The sequence below is a fragment of the Hylobates moloch genome, unplaced genomic scaffold, assembly GCF_009828535.3.
Source record: "Hylobates moloch isolate HMO894 unplaced genomic scaffold, HMol_V3 SCAFFOLD_4, whole genome shotgun sequence".
Lineage (NCBI taxonomy): Eukaryota > Metazoa > Chordata > Mammalia > Primates > Hylobatidae > Hylobates > Hylobates moloch.
The window spans coordinates 158,260,696-158,282,567 of record NW_026652279.1 but is presented as its reverse complement, the minus strand read 5'-3'; positions in this window follow the sequence as shown (position 1 = coordinate 158,282,567).

Genomic DNA, 21,872 nt, shown 5'->3' with positions numbered 1-21,872 from the left:
TAGCAGCGTATAGTATAGTCTGAGATACTATTCAGACTCCCTGAAGCAGACAGGGGCTCTTTATGCCATAGACTCCTACTGAAATTCTGTGCAGAGTTCTGTTTTACCAGTTCTTTTGTTGCATTGTTATTCTAGTACACTCTATTGTTTGTCTAGATGATGATGATGAAGATACTAACAGCATTAACTTTTTTTTTTTTTTTGAGACACAGTCTTGGTTTGTCAGCCAGGCTGGAGTGCAGTGGGGTGATGTCGGCTCAATGCAACCTCTGCCTCCTTGGTTCAAGCGATTCTCCTGCTTCAGCCTCCCGAGTACCTGGGACTAGAGGCACACACCACCATGCCTAGCTAATTTTTTTCTGTATTTTTAGTAGAGATGGGGTTTCACCATGTTGGCCAGGCTGGTCTTGAACTCCTGACCTCAAGTGATCTGCCCCTCCTTAGCCTCCCAAAGTGCTGGGATTATGAGCGTGAGCCACCATTCCCAACCAAAATTTATATCATACTTACTTTGTGGCTGACAAATGCCCTGTTTACTTAACTTATACCTCTCATCTCTATATTCACACATATATTGAGTACTTAATAGGTAGTCAGTAATTATCAATTAAACAGTTACATGTTGAGTAGTATTCTTCTGGATTGTCACAAAAAATAGCAAAACATTGTCCCTTCCTCATATATTTTGTTGAAATATACATGCTATCAAATTGTTATTTTTTAAATAAATATTTAATTTATATCTTCAGTTTTCTATGCATAGCATAAAACAGCAGAAAACTCTTATTGGTTCAGAGTGATCATTTGCATTAGAATTTCAATGAACACATTTAAAAGAATTGCATTTACCCTAGTCTTGGTGGACCGACAACCTAAATAGTTTTCAAAATTTTTAGATGTTACCCTCAGCTATTGCCACAACAATGTAGTATAACAAACGACCCCAAAGTCTAATGGCATACACAATACGCATTTTTCTCAAACAAAGGCCTGTGAATCTCTGGGGTTTAGCCATCAGGTCCTGGTTCAGTTCGTTTTGGTTCAGAGCCACGGTGAGGTTCAGGTCTGCTCTATATATTTCTCATTCTTCTACGACCAGCGGGACACATGGGCAGGCTCTTTTTAAGGCAGTGGTTGAAAGCTCCCAGAGGGGCAAGAGGCCTTGCTTAGAACTGGAGTATCATCATTTTCACCTAAATTCCATTGGCTGAAGAAAATCATATGGCCAGGCCAGGTGCAGTGGCTCATGCCTGTAATCCCAGCACTTTGGGAAGCCAAGGTGGGAGGATCACTTGAACTCAGGAGTTTGAGACCAGCCTGGGCACCATAGGGAGACCCCTGTTTCTATTTAAAAAAAAAAAAAAAAAAGCCTGGTGTGGTGGCATGCACTTGCGGTCCCAGCTACTACTCAGGAGGCTGAGGTGGGAGAATCACTTGGATCTGGAAGGCTGAGGCTGCAGCGAGCTGTGATTGTGCTGCTGCACTCCAGCATAGGCAACAGGGCAAGACCCTGTGTCAAACAACAGTAACAACAAAATCATATGGCCAGCCTAACAACGGTAGGCCCAAGAAGGATAGGCTTCCCAGGGAGATTGGGGGAGAGGGCAGACACGGGGAACAATGATCCAATCTACCACATTGGTCTTTTATATTTTCCTTGACATAGAAACTTTGATAACTGTAGTAGCCCATGCACCTTTCTTTCTTATTTTTAGGTGTTGGCTACATTTTCCTTTTTTTCTTAACTTTTATTTTAGGCTTGGGGTACATGTGCAGGTTTGCTACATAGGTAGACTTGTGCCACAGTGGCTTGTTATACAGATTATTTAATCACTCAGGTACTAAGCCTAGTACCAAATAGTTATTTTTTTCTGCTCTTCTCTCTCCTGCCACCTTCCACTCTAAATTAGGCCCCAGTGTCTGTTGTTCTCTTCTTTGTGTCCATGAGTTCTCATCATTTAGCTCCCTTTTATAAGTGAAAACGTGCAGTATTTGGGTATATTCCCAGAGGAATATAAATCATTCTACCATAAAGATACATGCACGCAAATATTAATTGCAGCACTATTTACTATAGCAATGACATGGGATCAACCTCAATGCCCATCAATGACAGACTGGATAAAGAAAATGTGGTACATATACACCATGGAATACCGTGGAGACATAAAAAAAATGAGATTGTGTCTTTTGCAGGAACATGGATGGAGCTGGGGGCTATTAGCAAACTGACACAGGAATAGAAAGCCATGCACCTTTCTTAAAGGTGCTCTTTTCTCTGACCATTTGGGTTTCCTTGAAATGCTTCCTTTCCCTTGTAGGAGACACCATCTCCTAAACAGATTTTTATTAAAATAAAAGCAGTGAGATCCAGAACATTCTGAATTTATTTCTGATTAATACAAATGAAATATTGATTAAATATGTCTTATCTGTGTTAATGGGCATGATTGGAAACTAATTCTTATTCCCTTTTTTATGGGAAGCAGTTGGAATAGTATGAGTTAATTTAGTTTGAGCAACTAAAAGAACTATGTTTAATCTCTGTAATATATTCTATATATTATGTAGCAACTTCAAAATTGTTTACAAAAAATATCACAAAAAATATTATCTTGCGTACAAAACTATCAGCTTTTTTCACTATCTGCCAGGTAGTAAAAAGAAACTCTGTAAACATTCTGTCTTATTATTTGCTTGGTATGAGTAACATTTCTTAAAACTAGTAACATAGTCATTTCTAATCATTATCAAGTATTATGTACTATACATAATTATATGTGCTATACTTTATTTTTATAGGTCCAGAGAGTACATTTGCAGGTTTTTTAAGCTGTAAACATTAGAATGTCTGGATTAAGACAGCAATAATTTAATTATCCATCTATATTATGTTCCTATTAAAAGCAATGATCAGATGAAAAACAAATGTCTGAAAGCATTTTGGAACTTCTGATTTATTAGGGAACATTCTGTATTGCCTATCCTTCATTCAAAGTCATTTTGTAGTTTCTGAGTTGTCTTATGAAGCAGGATTCATACTAAAATCATTTTACTTATTTCTAAAAACTACAGGTTTCTATTTTCTATCCTTTCTATGTACAAGCTATTAGAAAACATTTATTTTCACATTTTGACTGAAATGACTTTAGAATAGTTAGAGAGTTTATGATCCAAATATGTGCTTTCTATTTTAATGATTTTTATTGGTAAGTTGTCTAAAATGATAAAACACTTATTTAAAAGCTATTTACTTGGCACAGAGTTCATTCTCTTTGCTTTCAGAAGATGTGTTCTTAGGGGCAGGGCACAGAAAAGCCTGGGCAATACCCTTCATCTACTGCAAGGTTAATGCTGCCTTTGAGTCACTTTGTTAATGACTGGCGATCTCAGTTCCGATTGACTCCAACATTTTCCTAATTGCCTGCTAGGATTGGTATCTTGTTTCATAGTCTGTCTCCTAGAGAAGAGCTATGGCTTCACTCAGTGACCTATATACTTTCCCTAAATTTTATAACAGAGATTGGCTATTTTGAGGTGGAGTCTTGTTTTGCTTTGAATCACTGTATCTAAACTGAACTTATGTGTGTTAACCTACCACTGGGGAAGAGAGGAACAAATGGGTGGATGTTTCTGGGCATGGTCCAACCAGTGGACATTTCTTGGATTCCAACAATAGAGCTGGAAGTGAGCTGGCCACTGTAGAGTATATAAAGATGAGTAAATAATGATTCTGCCCTTGGGCAGTTAAAACTTATTTGGGAAGACCTTTATTTACCTATTCATTGCTTAGGAGACGGTATGGTGCACAAACTTTGGAATCAGGACAAATGAGTTTATATCCTCCCTATATGAGTTGTTAGTTGTGAAACTTAAAGGGAGTTACTTAACTTTTCTGTGACTCAGTATAAAGAAGGCAAAATGATACCACTTATCCCATAAAGTTGTTCTGAAATGAAGTTCCTGGTTCTGCTGGTGCTTACCTCCATAATGCTAAATTATAGATATATACTTAGGTCTTGATTTGGAAAATGTATATGTTACTTTTGGACCCTTCAATATGAAAAATGAAGCATTATTTGATTTTCCCAAGCCTTTCTTTCCTCTGTGTCTCTAAACTAACGGTCGTCTTTATTATATTTAGTAATTCTATTGGTTACCTTTTGACAAACTATTTGAACCTCTATTCCTTGTTCCATCAAGTTTAGACAATATTTTGTCACATGGTTAGCCAGTTTTCCCAACACCATTTATTAAAGAGGTAATCTTTTCCCCATTGCTTGTGTGTGTCAGGTTTGTCAAAGATCAGTTGGTGGTAGATGTGTGATGTTATTTCTGAGGTCTCCGTTCTCTTCCATTGGTCTGTATATCTGTTTTGGTACCAGTACCATGCAGTTTTGGTTACTGTAGCCTTGTAGTATAGTTAGAAGTCAGGTAGCGTGATGCCTCCAGCTTTGCTCTTCCTGCCCAGGACTGTCTTGGCTATTCAGGTTCTGTTTTGTTTCCATATGAAGTTTAAAGTAGTTTTTTTCTAGTTCTGTGGAGAAAGTCAGTGGTAGCTTGATGGGGATAGCATTGAATCTGTAAATTACTTTGGGCAGTAAGGCCACTTTCATGATATTGATTCTTCCTATCCATAAGCATGGAATGTTTTTCCATTTGTTTGTGTCCTTTTTTGTTTCCTTGAGCAGTGGTTTGTAGTTCTCCTTGAAGAGGTCCTTCACATCCCTTGTAAGCTGCATTCCTAGGCATTTTAGTCTCTCAGTAGCAATTGTGAATGTAGCAATTTGGCTCTCTGTTTGTCTGTTATTGGTGTATAGAAATGCTTGTGATTTTTGCACATTGATTTTATATCCTGAGACTTTGCTGAAGTTGCTTATCAGCTTAAGAAGATTTTGGGCTGAGATGATGGGGTTTTCTAAATATACAATCATGTCATCTGCAAACGGAGACAATTTGACTTTCTCTCTTCCTATTTGAATATCCTTTATTGCTTTCTCTTGCCTGATTGTCCTGGCCAGAACTTCCAATACTATGTTGAATAGGAGTGATGAGAGAGGGCATCATTGTCTTTTGCTGATTGTCAAAGGGAATGCTTCCAGTTTTTGCCCATTCAGTACGATACTGGCTGTGGGTTTGTCATAAATAACTCTTATTTAAATTTTGAGATATATTCCATCAATAACTAGTTTATTGAGTGTTTTTAGCATGAAAGGCTTTTGAATTTTGTCAAAGGCCTTTTTTGCATCTATTGAGATAATCATGTGGTTTTTATCATTGGTTCTGTTTATGTGATGAATTATGTTTATTGATTTGCTTATGTTGAACCAGCCTTGCATCCCAGGGATGAAGCCAACTTGATTGTGGTGGATGAGCTTTTTGATGTGCTGCTGGATTTGGTTTGCCAGTATTTTATTGAGGATTTTCGCATTGATGTTCATCAGGGATATTGGTCTAAAATTCTCTTTTCTTGTGGTGTGTCTGCCAGGCTTTGGTATTAGGATCATGCTGGCCTCATAAAATGAGTTAGGGAGGAGTCCCTCTTTTTCTGTTGATTGGAATAGTTTCAGAAGGAATGGTAGCAGCTCCTCTTTGTATGTCTTGTAGAATTGAATTATGAATCCGTCTGGTCCTGGACTTTTTTTGGTTGGTAGGCTATTAATTATTGCCTCAATTTCAGAACCTGTTATTGGTCTATTCAGAGATTCAACTTCTTCCTGGTTTAGTCTTGGGAGGGTGTATGTGTCCAGGAATTTATCCATTTCTTCTAGATTTTCTAGTTTATTTGCATAGAGGTGTTTATAGTATTCTCTGATGGTAGTTTGTATTCCTGTGGGATTGGTGGTGATATCCCCTTTATCATGTTTTATTGCATCTATTTGATTCTTCTCTCTTTTCTTCTTTATTAGTCTAGTTAGCAGTCTATTTTGTTGATCTTTTCAAAAAACTATCTCCTGGATTCATTGAGTTTTCTGTGTCTCTGTCTCCTTCAGTTCTGCTCTAATCTTAGTATTTCTTGTCTTCTCCCAGCTTTTGAATTTGTTTGCTCTTGCTTCTCTAGTTCTTTTAATTGTGATGTTAGGGTGTTGATTTTAGATCTCTTCTGCTTTCTCTTGTGGGCATTTGGTGCTATAAATTTCCCTCTACACACTGCTTTGAATGTGTCCCAGAGATTCTGGTATATTGTGTCTTTGTTCTCATTGGTTTCAAAGAACATCTTTATTTCTGCCTTCATTTTGTTATTTACGCAGAGTCATTCAGAAGCAGGTTGTTCAGTTTCCATGTAGTTGTGCAGTTTTGAGTGAGTTTCTTAATCCTGAGTTCTAATTTGATTGCACTATGGTCTCAGGGACAGTTTGTTGTGATTTCTGTTCTTTTACATTTGCTGAGGAGTGTTTTACTTCCAATTATGTGGTCAATTTTAGAATAAATGCAATGTGGTGCTGAGAAGAACGTATATTCTGTTGATTTGGGGTGGAGAGTTCTGTAGATGTCTATTAGGTCTGCCTGGTCCAGAGCTGAGTTCAAGTCCTGGATATCCTTGTTAATTTTCTGTCTCACTGATCTAATATTGACAGTGGGGTGTTAAAGTCTCCCATTATTATTATGTGGAAATCTAAGTCTCTTTGTGGTCTCTAAGAACTTGCTTTATGAATCTGGGTGCTCCTGTATTGGGTGCATAGGTATTTAGGATAGTTAGCTCTTCTTGTTGAATTGATCCCTTTACCATTATGTAATGGCCTTCTTTGTCTCTTTTGACCTTTGTTGCTTTAAAGTCTGTTTTATCAGCATCAGGATTGCAACCCCTGCGTGTGTGTGTGTGTGTGTGTGTGTGTGTGTGTGCGCGCTTTCCATTTGCTTCACAGATCTTCCTCCATCCCTTTATTTTGAGCCTATATGTGTCTTTGCACATGAGATAGGTCCCCTGAATACAGCACACCAATGGATCTTGACTCTTTATCCAGTTGGCTGTCTGTGTCTTTTAATTGGGGCATTTATCCCATTTACATTTAAGGTTAATATTGTTATGTGTGAATTTGATCCTGTCAGTATGATGCTAGCTGGTTATTTTGCCCATTAATTGATGCAGTTTCTTCATAGCATCAATGGTCTTTACAATTTGGCATGTTTTTGCAGTGGCTGGTACCAGTTGTTCCTTTCCATGTTTAGTGCTTCCTTCAGGAGCTCTTGTAAGGCAGGCCTGGTGGTGACAAAATCTCTTGTCATTGGCTTGTCTGTAAAGGGTGTTATTTCTCCTTCACGTATGAAGCTTAATTTGGCTGGATATGAAATTCTGGATTGAAAATTCTTTTCTTTAAGAATGTTGAATATTGGCCCCACTCTCTTCTGGCTTGTAGGGTTTCTGCCAAGAGGGATCCACTGCTAGTCTGATCAGCTTTCCTTTGTGAGTAACCTGACCTTTCTCTCTCGCTACCCTTTACATTTTTTCCTTCATTTCAACCTTGGCAAATCTGACAATTATGTGTCTTGGAGTTGCTCTTCTCGAGGAGTATGTTTGTGGTGTTCTCTGTATTTCCTGAATTTGGATGTTGACCTGCCTTGCTAGGTTGGGGAAGTTCTCTTGGATAATATCCTGAAGAGTGTTTTCTAACTTGATTCCCATTCTCCCTGTCACTTTCAGGTACACCAGTCAAACATAGATTTGGTCTTTTCACGTAGTCCCATATTTGTTGGAGTTTTTCTTCATTTCCTTTCACTCTTTTTTTCTCTCTAATATTGTCTTCTTTCTTTATTTCATTAATTTGATCTTTAATCACTGATATCCTTTCTTCCACTTGATCGAATTGGCTATTGAAGTTTGTGTATGCTTCACGAAGTTCTTATACTGTGTTTTTCAACTCCATCAGGTCATTTAAGCTCTTCTCTACATTCGTTATTCTAGATAGCCCTTTGTCTAACCTTTTTTCAAGGTTTTTAGCTTCCTTGCAATGGGTTACAACATGCTCCCTTAGCTCAGAGATGTTTGTTATTATCGACCTTCTGAAGCCTACTTCTGTCAACTTGTCAAACTCATTCTCCATCAAGTTTTGTTCCCTTGCTGGTGAGGAGTTGTGTTCCTTTGGAGGCGAAGAGGCATTCTGGTTTTTGGAATTTTCAGCCTTTCTGCTCTGGTTTCCCCCAATCTTTGTGGTTTTATCTACCTTTGGTCTTTGATGTTGGTGACCTACGGATGGGGTTTTGGTATGGTTGTCCTTGTTGATGTTGATGCTATTCCTTTCTGTTTGTTAGTTTTCCTTCTAACTGATAGGCCCCTCAGCTGCAGGTCTGTTGGAGTTTGCCAGAGGTTCATCCAGACCCTGTTTGCCTGGGTATCACCAGCAGAGGCTGCAGAACAGCAAATATTGCTGCCTGATCCTTCCTCTGGAAGCTTCATTCCAGAGGAGCACCCACCTCTATGAGGTGTCTGTTGGCCCCAACTGGGAGGTGTCTCCCAGTCAGGCTACACAGGGGTCAGGGACCCACTTGAGGAGGCAGTCTGTCCATTGTCAGAGCTCGAACACTGCGCTAGGAGAACTACTGCTGTCTTCAGAGCTGTGGGGCAGGGACGTTTAAGTCTGGAGAAGCTGTCTGCTGCCTTTTGTTCAGATATGCCCTGCCCCCAGTGGTGGAATCTAGAGAGGCAGTAGGCCTTGCTAAGCTGCAGTGGGCTCCGCCCAGTTCGAGCTTCCCTGCCGCTTTGTTACACTGTGAGCATAGAACTGCCTGCTCAAGCTTCAGCAATGGTGGACGCCCCTTCCCCCACCAAGCTCCAGCAACCGAGGTTGATCTCAGACTGCTGCGCTAACAGCGAGCAAGGCTCCGTGGGCATAGGACCTGCCGAGCCAGGCATGGGAGGGAATCTCCCTATCTGCCAGTTGTGAAGACTGTGGGGAAAGTGCAGTATTTGGGCAGGAGTGTACCGTTCCTCCAGGTACAGTCACTCAGGGCTTCCCTTGGCTAGGAAAGGGAAATCCCCAGACTCCTTGCGCTTCCCAGGTAAGGCAGTGCTCTGCCCTGCTTTGGCTTGCCCTCTGTGGGCTGCACCCACTGTCCATCCTGTCCCAGTGAGATGAACCAGGTACCTTAGATGGAAATGCAGAAATCACCCATCTTCTGCATCGATCTCACTGGGAGCTGTTGACTAGAGTTGTTCCTGTTCAGCCATCTTGGAAGTGACTCCCTATTTGTATAAATTTAAAGGATACAAGTGAAGTTTTGTTATACAGATATATTGAATAATGGTGAAGTCTAGGCTTTTATTGTAATTATCATCTGAATAATTTTTTAAAGTTCTCTTTGTTTTCTGGATTATGTTTTCTCTCGTATCAATTTAATTTAAAATGTTTGGATAAGAAATAGACTGACACCTTGACCTTCAACCTCTCTCCTCACACTAGTTTTCCATAGGCAAATTGCTTAATTTCTATTTAAAAATAGATAGGGGTGGTTACTTCATTTATTTTGCCTAGAGGTGAATTCTGAGCTGCTCATTGTTGGCACCTGCTAGAATAAAGATGGGAGGTTAGAAACTGGTATATTTCTATAGCCACCCATTTCATTTTCTGTTTCCCTCCCCTCCATTCCTAGTTACCAGTGGACTCTGAATTTTCAGGTTGCTCTGGTGCTTCTCCAGGAAGATAGGCTGTTACCTCTACAGCCAACAGGTTATACTAGCTACTGACAATATAATGCAGCAGAAACTGTGGACATTTTCCTGATGTTTTAGTGTTTTACACACACACACACACACACACACTCACACACACACAAGCACACACACACCACTCAAATTCAGGTCTTTAATTATCTGTTTTGCTATCATTTATTTCAGATGACTTCAAATCCATGACTTTGAAAGATCTTCAAATGAAATTATTTTGCCACCTAGTTAGAATGCTTTGGTCTCATTGTCAAGTTTGTTTTATAATGTACCTATTAGGAATGAACGTGACGAGAATCAGTAAATAACAAATCTAAACATATTAATTCACTTTTTCTACAGCTACTTACTGTGTATGCTATGATGTGGGCATTGTGTTAGGCTCTGGTGACAAAGCAATTAAAGACACTGTTCCTGACCTCAAGAACTTTGTACTTTAGTCAGCAAGATATGCAAGTAAAACCACAATGTAATACTGTGTATGCTTACCCTTTAGGCATTCTCAGGACATTGTATAAATACAGGCATGCATTATGATACAAACTGAGTGAAGAGGAAAGGTTTTCAGTAGGTTACTGAGTTGAATTTGGAGGAGTTTTGGAGTTAGCCAGGAAAAGAGAAGACATATAGTCTGGGCAGATGGAGTGCCTTAGTTAAAGGTACAGAGATTTCTAATTTTGGGAACTACAGCTTGTTCAGTATGTTAAAGGTGTATTATGCATATGGGAAGATGAAGATGAAGGTGGGTAAAGATCCAGGGGGGACACAGATCCCAACCACGGTGAACCTATGTGATGCACCGCTGACGAGCTTGGAATTTACCCCGAGGATGAGGTGAACCACTGAAGGATTTCAAATAAGTGAGTAGCATGATCAGAATTACATTTTAGAAAGGTCACTCTAGATGCTGTGTGGAGACTTAGAATTATTTCCTCTAATCAGTGTGATGCTGTGGGGGATTTATTTTATTTCTGCTGAGATCCAGCATTGTTAGTTAAGGGCTAGGCTGTCTGCTCACCTCCTTATTCTAATCCTCTCCAAATTAGGAGTTATCAGTGAAGATTCTCGGTAAATTGGCAACTCACCTTTTTTTCCCTAGTACCATTGCTAGGGGTTGGATTGGGAGTGGTTAGAAGTGTGAAGCTATGACAGTATGTTCTGCTTTAATCATGGCCACCGTTTTAGTAAAACTTAGGGTATTAAGTTGGATGCTTTTCTTATTTAGTTGCTTCTGATAATTATTGTTATTGTTATTGCTAGCTAGTGTTCATAAGTTTTTTCTTCATCTCATTAGGTATGGGAGAAAGCAAATGCTGTGATCTAGTTTCTTCCCCACCTTTGGTTAAATTGTGCTTTCCAGGACAATAGCCACTAGTCACAAGTGGCTGTTGAACACTTGAAATGTAGCTAATCTGAATGGAGATATTCTGTAAATGTAAAATACACACTGATTTCAAAGATTTAGTAAGAAAGATAAGAAAGTATATCATTGCAATAATTTTATAGTGAATACATATTGAAATTATATAATATTTTAGGTATATTGAATAAAGATAGATTTTTAAATCGTTCCACTTATTTCTTTTTACTTTTGTAATGTGGTTTCTGGAAAATGTCAAATTATATATTGGTTCACTTTTTTTTTTTATTGTTTTTTTAGAAATGGTGTCTTGCTGGGTCACCCAGGCTGGATGCAGTGGGACAATCACGGCTCACTGCAGCCTCAAATTCCTGGGCTCAACTGATCCTCCCAACTCAGCTTTGCAAGTTGTTGGGATTACAGCTTTGAGCCATCACACTGGGCTCACATATTTTTACTGGACCACAGTGACTTAGAAAACTCTCCTTTATTCATTTAAAAATAGCATATCAACAGTGTTTAAGGGATTTTTTTTAAATTAAGTTAATCTATTCGGATAATAAGTATTTATTGAGTACCATGTTAGAACTGTGGTGGCAAATAAAACAAAGTCTTAGCTCTCATGGAGCTTATATTTGAGTGTGGGAAGCAGACAATTCACAAATAAGCCAATAAATACATAATGTAATTCTAGTTAGTGGCGAGTGGTATGGAGGAAGTAGAGCAGAGTACGAGAATTTCCTGAGGCTCTGCTGGGAAAGACAGAGCCTCTTGTAGATAAGTGGGTCAGATAAAGCATATTGGAGGAGATATCCCTTGAACAGAAACTACAAGTGATGAGGAGTGGCAAGCTAGGTGAACTGCACAGGTGAGAGGATCACCAGCAGAGGGAACGGCAAATGAAGAGTCCCTGAGGCAGGCACAAGATCAGTGTGTTAAAAAAAAGTGCTTGTGGCTGGAGCAAAGGGAGGCAGGAGAGTGGTAGCAGATGCCGTGGCTAAGTAGGTAGCATTGTTCTCAAAGTAAAACTTACAGACCCCTGGAGATCCCAAGACTGTCAGGGGTGTCTTCAGGGTCAAAGCTATTTTAGTGTGTTAATATTTGCACTGATGATGGAAGCCATGGTGGAGCCCTAGTGCCTTTCAAGGTGGGGGCACTAAACTCTTGTAGTCCCTATATTCTCATTGCCATTCAGGACCAGTACACATAATGCCAGCTTCACTTAAGAGTGACCTTGGTAAAGCAGTGAAATTATTAATTACATTAAATCTTGAGCTGTGAGTACACATCTTTTTAACATTCTTTTTAATGAAATGAGAAGTACATGCTAAATACTTCTGCTGCATACTCAGATGAAATGGTTATCCCAAGGAAAATACCAGGGCGATTGAATTGTAAGCTTTACTTGCAGTGTTTTTCATGGAACGCTGTTTTTACTTGAAACAATATCTTACAAATTAGTTATTCAGACTCAGGTATTTAGCAAACATTTTCACAAAAATGAACTTGTCACTTCAAAAGTGAGCCTATTCACTTTGAGGAAAACAAATGGCATTATTTGTTGCTAATGATAAAATTTAAGATTTCAAGAGAATATTAGAACTTTTTGGAAAAGTGTCAGCCTCCATGAGCTGCTCGACAGGGACCCAATACTGATGAAATTCTTGGTGAAATTAATAAATATGTTTTTGATATTACGTAATAAAATATGCCAACATTTAAAAGTTCTGCATAACTCAATGAACCTATAGTTTCCAATGTTCAATACATAATATCAAAAATCATCTCTGGGTAAAAGATTCATTTAAAGTTGAAGACAGAACAATGTATTTTACTCTAACACTGTACAAAAGGTTCATTCATAAAGCTTCAGATTCCACATTGCAAATAACTCTGAAGACATTACCACTTACACGTACCAAAGAAAAATATCCCCAATTATCTGAAAATACTACTAAGATATCCCTGACTTTTCGAACATATTTGTCAGGACTAGATTTTCTTTACATCCTTCAATGAAAATAACATACTAAAATGGATTAAATGCAGAAGCAGATAGGGTAATCCAGCTTTCTTTTTTTAGGCCAGACAGTAAAAAGATTTGCAAAATATGAAACAATGGCACCCTTTTCAGATTTGGGTAGGAAGTTAGTATAATATTTTTTCATAAAAATACTTTCTTACCATGGCATATATTTACTATTGCCATTTATAAACAAATTAGTAAACTAATATTTCTAATATTTCTCATTTTTAATTTCAAATACAGTAGATATCAGCAGACATAACCTACATAAACAAAATATTTTGGGGTTCTTCAATAATTGTTAGGAATTTAAAGAGTCTTTGAAGCCAAATTGAGAACTGCTGATCTAGAGTTAGAAATTTGGATTGTATTCTAAGTATCATGGAATAGCACACTTAGAATTTAAGCATAGGGTATGACAAGATCTAATTTATATATAAAGTATTACTGTAGCTACTGAAGACAAGGATGTATCATAAGAGGGGCTATATAGAGGCCAGTTAGGATGCGCAAATTAAGAGATGAAGTCTTGAATCAGGGTAGTCATGGTAGATGCAGTAAGAATGCATTGGATTCAGATATATTAATATTTACAAGGTAGAACCTGAAATTTACTGATGATTCTTATGTCTATAATATTTTACCTCATTCTTATTTATCCATATGCCTTTCTACCTTTTGATCATATGCATACATGAATTTATGTAATCGCAACCATAGTTATCTTACATTTTATATTCTTCATTATTTGGTTATCTTTTTATTATAAACTTTTTAACATGTAGAGTCTTGATCTTCCTGTTATTCTCAAGTTTGCCTATTACTGTGTAAACCAAATGTGCCATAATTCATTTATGATTTTTGCTTATTTAACATTTAGGTGATTTTTTAAATATTAGAGCTAAATCACATTGTATTTATCTGCATTTATAATGGCTTTCTTCTGTCAAATTGGTTTCTTAGCATAAATTTAGATAGGATCACCCATATCTTTTATTATACAAGAGCAAACTGTCTATTTTAAACAATACTCATTTCTCCTCTGCATTATTCTAGAGGTTGCCGGTAATAAGGCCAAGTGTGTCCAAATTTTATTTGTTTCAACACCTCAAGGAGTAACATGAATCCAAGAACGTGGAGGGTAACAGACCAGAAATTAGACTTGGGGCTGCTCTTCAAGTTCTATGGTTAGATTGGAGATAGTCTCTGATGAGCATTGAATGATGCTCTGAAGATGAGGCATTTATAGGCAGAAAAAGAGTGACCAAAATCATTGCTACTTAGAATATGGTCAGTGGACCAACTGCATAGTATTTCATTAAGAAAATATGATGGACTTGTTGTTTTTGTTTGTTTTGCAAATGAAGTTTGGGAGTAAGGACTTGGAGCATTGCCCATCGGACTTCCTCTTTTCAGCTCCCAAAGTACCTCTTAAGATTCCTAGGGATTAATGGAACGTAATTTGAAATCCCCTGATGTGGATAGTGAATGCAGTCACTCAACTCACATGTAGTGCCTACCTTCTCTGTACCAGATTTGCAATAGGTTCTGGGAAGATGAGATAAATAACCCCTTACTTGAAAGTTGACCCAAATAGAAGCCTCAGAACTTCATCTTAATTCTTCCTTTACACAGATATTCTTTAACTGATCAGTTTCTTTTTACTTTCTTTTTTTTTGGAAACAGGTACTCACTTTGTCGCCCAGGCTTGAGTGTGGTAGATCAATCATAGCTCGCTACAGCCTGGACCTCCTGGGCTCAAATGATCCTCCCACCTCAGACTGAGATTATAGGCATGAGCCACCATGTCTGGCCTAACTCATCAGTTTCTAAAACCATTCTTTCTATTTCTGATATGTCTTTCAAATCTATTCCCTCCATTCTATTTCCAGCAACAGTTTGGTCTTTGTCATCAATCACTTGGACTACTACTGGACTGCCCTGGCTATGGTGTTTTCTTACTGATCATTTATCCTCAAACTGTTGTCAGTCACCCACTACCCTCTTGAGACACAAATTTTAATGTGCATTAGAATCACCTGGGTTCTTGTCAAATTGCAGATTTTGATTTAGTGTATCTGATGATTCCGCATTTCTGACAAGTTTCACGTGAGTTCTGTGCAGTTGGTCCATTGATCACACTCTGAGTAGCAATGATTTAGATCATTGTTTATTGCTTCTAAGCACCTCATCTTCAGAGCATCATTCTATGCTGATCAGAGAATATCTCTAATCTCCAATATATTCTAGCCATATCTGTTTCCACTTTCTGTCTCCACACGCTCTCCTTTCTGCCCTCATCATTGTGCTAATAATTCTCCTAATAAACAATGAATTTATTTGTAATAAAGTAAAAGTTCGGAAATCCCTCTTTCCCACCATTTTGCCCCATAGCCAGGCTCTGAGAGATCCAAATTCTCCTGATTTGGTGACAAATTAATATTTGCAAAAATGAAAAGTTCCTTGGATTAAGCCATATTTTATAGATGTTCATTTATTGTTTTCACACATACTGTGGAAGATTTTATTTATTTCCAAGTAGTTACTGTAAGATCATTACAAGCTCAAAGTTTAGCAGAGTGTACTGAGAACATTCTCTCTTTGTATTGGCTGGATACTAGTTAGCATAAATTTCAATTCATGATAATTATAAGAAGCCTTGAGCTGTTTCTTCTGTTTATTGCTCTCCGATGCAGGTCAGCAGAGCAGAGGGTGATCTGTGACCCATTAATGCTTTTGCAGCCATTACCATCTTCATTTCCTCACCCGTGAAACGGAGGTTTTATTTGCCTTACCTGCCTACCTGGGGTGTTATGAAGGCCAAATGAGACAATGACAATCGTAACAGCAACCATCACCACTATTCCTTATCTCATAGAATTACTTTTCTTATTGTAAAAGCCACTAGAAGTCGAGTAGCTGATATGTGCCAGTCATCACTGTTGGGGCAGCGTATATAATAAGTAATTCCTGCTGCCTCTCTCCTGAGTCCTTTCACTTTTGAGAAATAAACACAATGGTCTCTGATATCAGTTTTATCACAGACAAAGCTGGAGGAAGAAAACAACTTGGATTTGAGGCCCATCTGGGATTCCTTCTCTTTCTCTCCTAAATAGAACATACCTACCTCCCAAAGCCAATGGGCTAGACAAGTAACAGCCATCTGGTCACCTGAGCCCTACCTGGTCCCCAGCAGGGCAAAGGCCCATCCCAGGCTGGATCCAGAGTACAGTCAGGCCTCAGTATGCCGTCACCCTTTCCTGGGAAGCTAGGAAAGACTATATCAGGAAGACTGAGAACTGAGTCCCCTATACTTCTGAAAGGGGAATTCTTATTTGATGGTGAATAACAGGCATCTAAAAAGAGGGAAACATTGTTTATTCCATGTATACATTATTCTGTTTAATCCCTGCAACTGTACTTTGGTATACATTATTTTCCCAGTGAGAAATACAAGGCTTAGCATGTTTTAGAAACTTGCTCAAGTTCTTTCAGCTAGTTTGTATATGCAAATGTGTTGCATACTCTCAACTCTTTAGTAATAATGAAACACTTGAGGTCTGCGTTTTTTTTTTTTTTGAGGCGGAGTCTCACTCTGTCGCCCAGACTGGAGTGCAGTGGCGCAATCTCGGCTCACTGCAAGCTCCGCCTCCCGGGTTCACGACATTCTCCTGCCTCAGCCTCTCCGAGTAGCTGGGACTACAGGTGCCCGCCACCACGCCCGGCTAATTTTTTGTATTTTTAGTAGAGACGGGGTTTCACCGTGGTCTCGATCTCCTGACCTCGTGATCTGCCCGCCTCGGCCTCCCAAAGTGCTGGGATTACAAGCGTGAGCCACCACGCCCGGCCCGGTCTGGGGGTTTTTATCAGGAAAAGTATTTGCTAACTATGGGACTGGTTCACAAGGAGTAGGTCAAAAGGAAGATGTTGATAGAAGCCTAAGATATTCTAAGCAGGGCTCAAAGAAGGTGAGAAAATGCTTGACCTGAACTTCAGGAAGTAAAAAATTACTGAAAGCACGGAGATCTGAGTTTGAGAATGAGGCTGCAGGAGAAAATTTGTGCTAGGCTGACAAAGAGAACCTTTCCTAATAGTACCAGGAACCTGGTTGTCTACCTAAATCACTGAACAAAAGAAGGTGGTTGACCCGAACTTCAGGAAGTCAAAAAATTACTGAAAGCATGGAGGTCTGAATTTGAGAATGAGGCTACAGGAGAAAATTTGTGCCAGGATAACAAAGAGAACCTTTCCTAATAGTACTAGGGACCCAATTGTCTACTTAAACCACTGATGGAACAAAAAGAGGGTGGGAGGGGGACAAGCATAGACAATCATATTCTCAGCCACTTTTGCTTGCCTGATGAGACCAAGCTGTCTCCAGTGTTTCCCTAAAGTGGAAGCTGTTTCCAGGAGGTGGTCTGCACACAGCATTTCTAGGCAGGAGGTTAAAAGCTCTAACATAAGATGCATACTTAATGTGATTTTCTGCTTCATTCTCCTTTAAAGATAAACTGGGGAAGCTAAAGTGTCAATGTTTGTAGCTTCATTCTCTGTTGTAATTGGATGATGTTGCTTGCATTTGAAATGGGAGCCAAGCGAAGTGAAACTAAAAACTTCCTAAATGGTGCTTTGATTTTTCAGGGGAGTAGAGACACAGAGACTGATGAGTTATTTGGACCCTCCTAAGAAAAACCCCCGATGTTGTCAAGCCCTCCACGTTTATTTACTTAAAAACAAGCTTCTCATTCCTCAGAGTTTCAGAAATGATCCTGCATGTTATTGACAAATAACAATTTAATGGACAGCCTGATTAGATGGCCACAATGAATTAGCTATCGGCCTGACAGCCATGCAAGCATTATGTTCTGTATCTGTTTACTCAGCACTAGGTGAAATACAGAAGTCTATTGAAAATCAGATTTCCATGCTGCTTTGTCAAAGCAAATTTAATCACAGCCAGAACACGTGGCATCCATCATTTCCACTTCAGAAGACATCAACGGGGGCAGATCAGCAACAAGGAGCCGAGCTGCCATGGCTGTGCTCCACTCACATGAAAATTAAATTTAACTATAGATCCTTGATAAATGAGGCCGCAGAAGCCATCAAACATGATGACTAAGTGCTTGGTATTAAAGTCATCCCCAGAGGCACCAAACTGGAAAGAAGCAGAGTCTCATTTGATCTGGCCTTGAGGTCTTTGCAGGCATTCACACCTCTGCTATGGACAGATAAATAGGGGCTTTAGCATACTGCCCCGGGGGTCCAGATATTATTTTTCTGGAACTCTTTACTTGGTCTTTGCTTTTCCAGAAGTTTCTGTGAGAGCTGTCATAGTCACTTGCCCTATCCATCCTTTCCTTACACACGCCTTCCCTTTCTCATCATTCATTCCGCCCATCAGGCATTGCTTCTCCAGCCCCCAAATGACTCTTGGATCTCAGCTGTTTTTAAAATGTTTCTTCTCTGGCATCACACATTATTCCTCCCTCAGATTCCAAGTTAGGGGGAAATAAGACCACAGACGCAGTTTTGTGGGCTGCCAAGACGGTGAGCTGTTTGAGGGCAGGGACCATTTTATTGATTTATTTTTTAGCCCTAGAGCCTACAGCATATGACACATAGACCGGGCTGGATTCCTGTATGTCAAAGGAATGGGTGAGCAAATGGATGCTCGTGGAACTCAGTGGAATGTTCTAATCTAGGATTTAGAGCTGTCTCTTTCCTAATGTAATCCAGTTATATATACTGGCTGTTATCTGCAGGATAATTATGTATACCCACTTCTTTGAAATTCAGTTTTGATGACTAGCTAATCAAACTGACTTTTATATGTCTCAGTTTTAAATGGTGTATTTAATCCCATCCATCCCGTGTGGTTGTTAGGGGGTCTAAATGCAATAATTTATTAATACTGGTTGGCACAGGGCCTCCATACATGAAGAATCAACATATGTTAGCTTCCATCATTGTCATCATCATCACCATTGTGGTTGTCACTATTTATATGCTGTTTGCTCAGCACCAGTCTTGGCATTGCCATAGAAGACAAGGAAAAAGCCACACATACAGGAACAATATGTAAGAGGAGGCTTGGCATGGTGGCTTATGCCTGTAATCCCAGCGGTTTGGGAGGCTGAGGCAGGTGGATCACCTAAGGTCAGGAGTTCAAGACCAGCTTGACCAACATGGTGAAACCCTGTCTCTACTAAAAACACAAAAATTAGCTGGGCATGGTGGTGTGTGCCTATAGCCCCAGCTACTTGGGGAGGCTGAGATAGGAGACTCCCTTGAACCCAGAGGTTGCAGTGAGCAGAGATCACGCCACTGCACTCCAGACTGGGTGACAGAGCGAGACTACGTCTAAAAAACAAACAAACAAAAAAAGAGGAATGCAGAACAGACTGTGAAAGCATAGCCTTTCAAAGTAAGGCCTGTCCAGTTGTGTATCGAGAAACCTGACTTAGTGGGAACATATCTAGGCCTTGGAAGGTAAGTCATTGCAGGCAGAGAGTCCTGAATAATGTGGGAAATAGACGTGTGCCTGGGACTGGGGTAGACATATGCATGGATCCAGGAATGGGACATGAAGGAGACAGGTCTAACTTTAGTAGAAGAAGGTTTGATTGAGAATTCACAGAAGATTATTCTATAGGTATGGGTGGAGTTAAAAGTTGGAGAATCTTGGCCGGGCATGGTGGCTCGTGCCTGTAATCCCTGCACTTTGGGAAACCAAGGCAGACGGATCATGACGTCAGGAGATCGAGACCATCCTGGCTAACACGGTGAAACCCCATCTCTACTAAAAAAATTCAAAAAATTAGCTGAGCGTGATGGCACGCGCCTGTAGTCCCAGCTACTTGGGAGGCTGAGGCAGGAGAATCGCTTGAACCTGGGAGGTGGAGGTTGCAGTGAGCCAAGATCTTGCCATTGCACTCCAGCCTGGGCAGCAGAGTGAGACTCTGTCTCAAAAAATAAAAATAAAAAATAAAAAAAAGTTGGAGAATCTTAAAAGCTAGGTAGGGTTTGAACTTGTAGCTTGATACATATGCATGGAGATCTGGTTCTTTATCAGGGAATCACATATAAAAGTGAATAATTAATATAATGGGGGATGAAAGGTTGGGAAATGAGATAACAGGTAGCAGATGAGGGAATATGAGTAAGGGACAAACATAATGCATCTTCTAGAGGAAGAATCAGTGGGTTTGGGTGACTCTGCTGTGTTCATTGCCAGACGGTGAGAAGCACATTGCTGTTGAGAAGCAAAGTCCCTTTCCTAATGCCAGCAAGAGGGAAAGGCAGGATGAGTTCACCTCCCTCCAAACTGATTGACTTGCTGGAATAATTTAAAGTGTTACTAATTGAGAATAACTCTACAGTGTGAGAGCACTGTGCACATGGAGTTATATTTATACCTCCTTTCTAACCTCATCAAATGCCAATTTAAAAACTTATAGTCAATAATCAAGCACATTTTAACTCCCCTGGAAAAATTATGATGTGCCCTTAAGTGTACCCCCATGCTTAAATTTTCAACGTGAAGCATTCAAAGGGAGTTTGGACTGAGTACTGTCTACCTTCTTAGCAGATTTACGTGAACATTTTTTGCAGTTGTTATAAAAATTGTTAAAGCCTTTTCCTGGTATCTCTTGGAAACACTTAGAAGCTTTGGCAGAAATCGTTGTCTTTGGTCTAATCACATATTTCCAAAGGCAGTTTACAAAACATGTTATTTTGCTATTTACTAATTATATTTATTTGATACAGCAATCACTTAATAGCCTCTGGCTGCATTTACAAATAGTATTGCAAAAGCTCCCGCTGTTACACTTATAATTTATTATAGACAACATAAAAATAAGATGCTCTCCCTCCGTGTGCATAACACACACAGGGATGCTTAGAGAAAAATTCTGTACAGATCCAGAATGATCAAATATAAAGGGCAGTTTTAGCTGGGAGCATTCGTTTCTTTGTAGACAGCTGGAGATTGTGGCTCTTCTCTATATGTGGTTGGAGAGAGGAGAGGCAAAGTCTTGCCTGGGATACTGGCTTTAGTTGGCCAAGAAAGGTGGAAAACTGTGTCCTCAGGGACAGATTGGTGCTTGCCACCCTCTACTGTTTTTCAGGATAATCTGAAACAGCCAGGTAGAATGTGGTCCTCAGGGATCTCAAAGAGCCCATGACTAGTAATACTTTCTCCGGATATGTTTATGCAAAAATAGACTGTCTTATGCAGAAACCACCAAAGTTGTGTGGTTTCAGTAGTATGCCAACAGCCCACTTTTTTGGGGGGATTGGAAGTCTTCCACCTACCTATACACGTGGTCCATTTTAGCCTCTTCTCATTTGAATAGTCATTCTTTAAACATTTATCAGGTACCTGCCTTGTGTAAGATGTAAGAATCCTCTGCGAAGCCCATACTTTGGTAGTTAGAATAAAACACTTCTCTCTTGCTTCCTGTATTAGTCTGTTTTCACACTCCTGATAAAGACATACCCAAGATTGGGTAATTTATAAAGAAAAAGAGGTTTAATGGACTCACGATTCCATGTGGCTGGGGAGGCCTCATAATCACGGTGGAAGGCGAAAGGCACATCTTGCATGGATGCAGGCAAGAGAGAATGAGAACTACGAGAAAGAGGAAACCCGTTATAAAACCATCAGATCTTGTGAGACTTAACTACCATGAGAACAGTATGGGGAAAACCACCCCCATGATTCAGTTATCTCCCACGGGTCCCTCCCACAACATGTGGGAATTATGGGAGCTACAATTCAAGATGAGGTTTGGGTGGGGACACAGCAAAACCATATCATC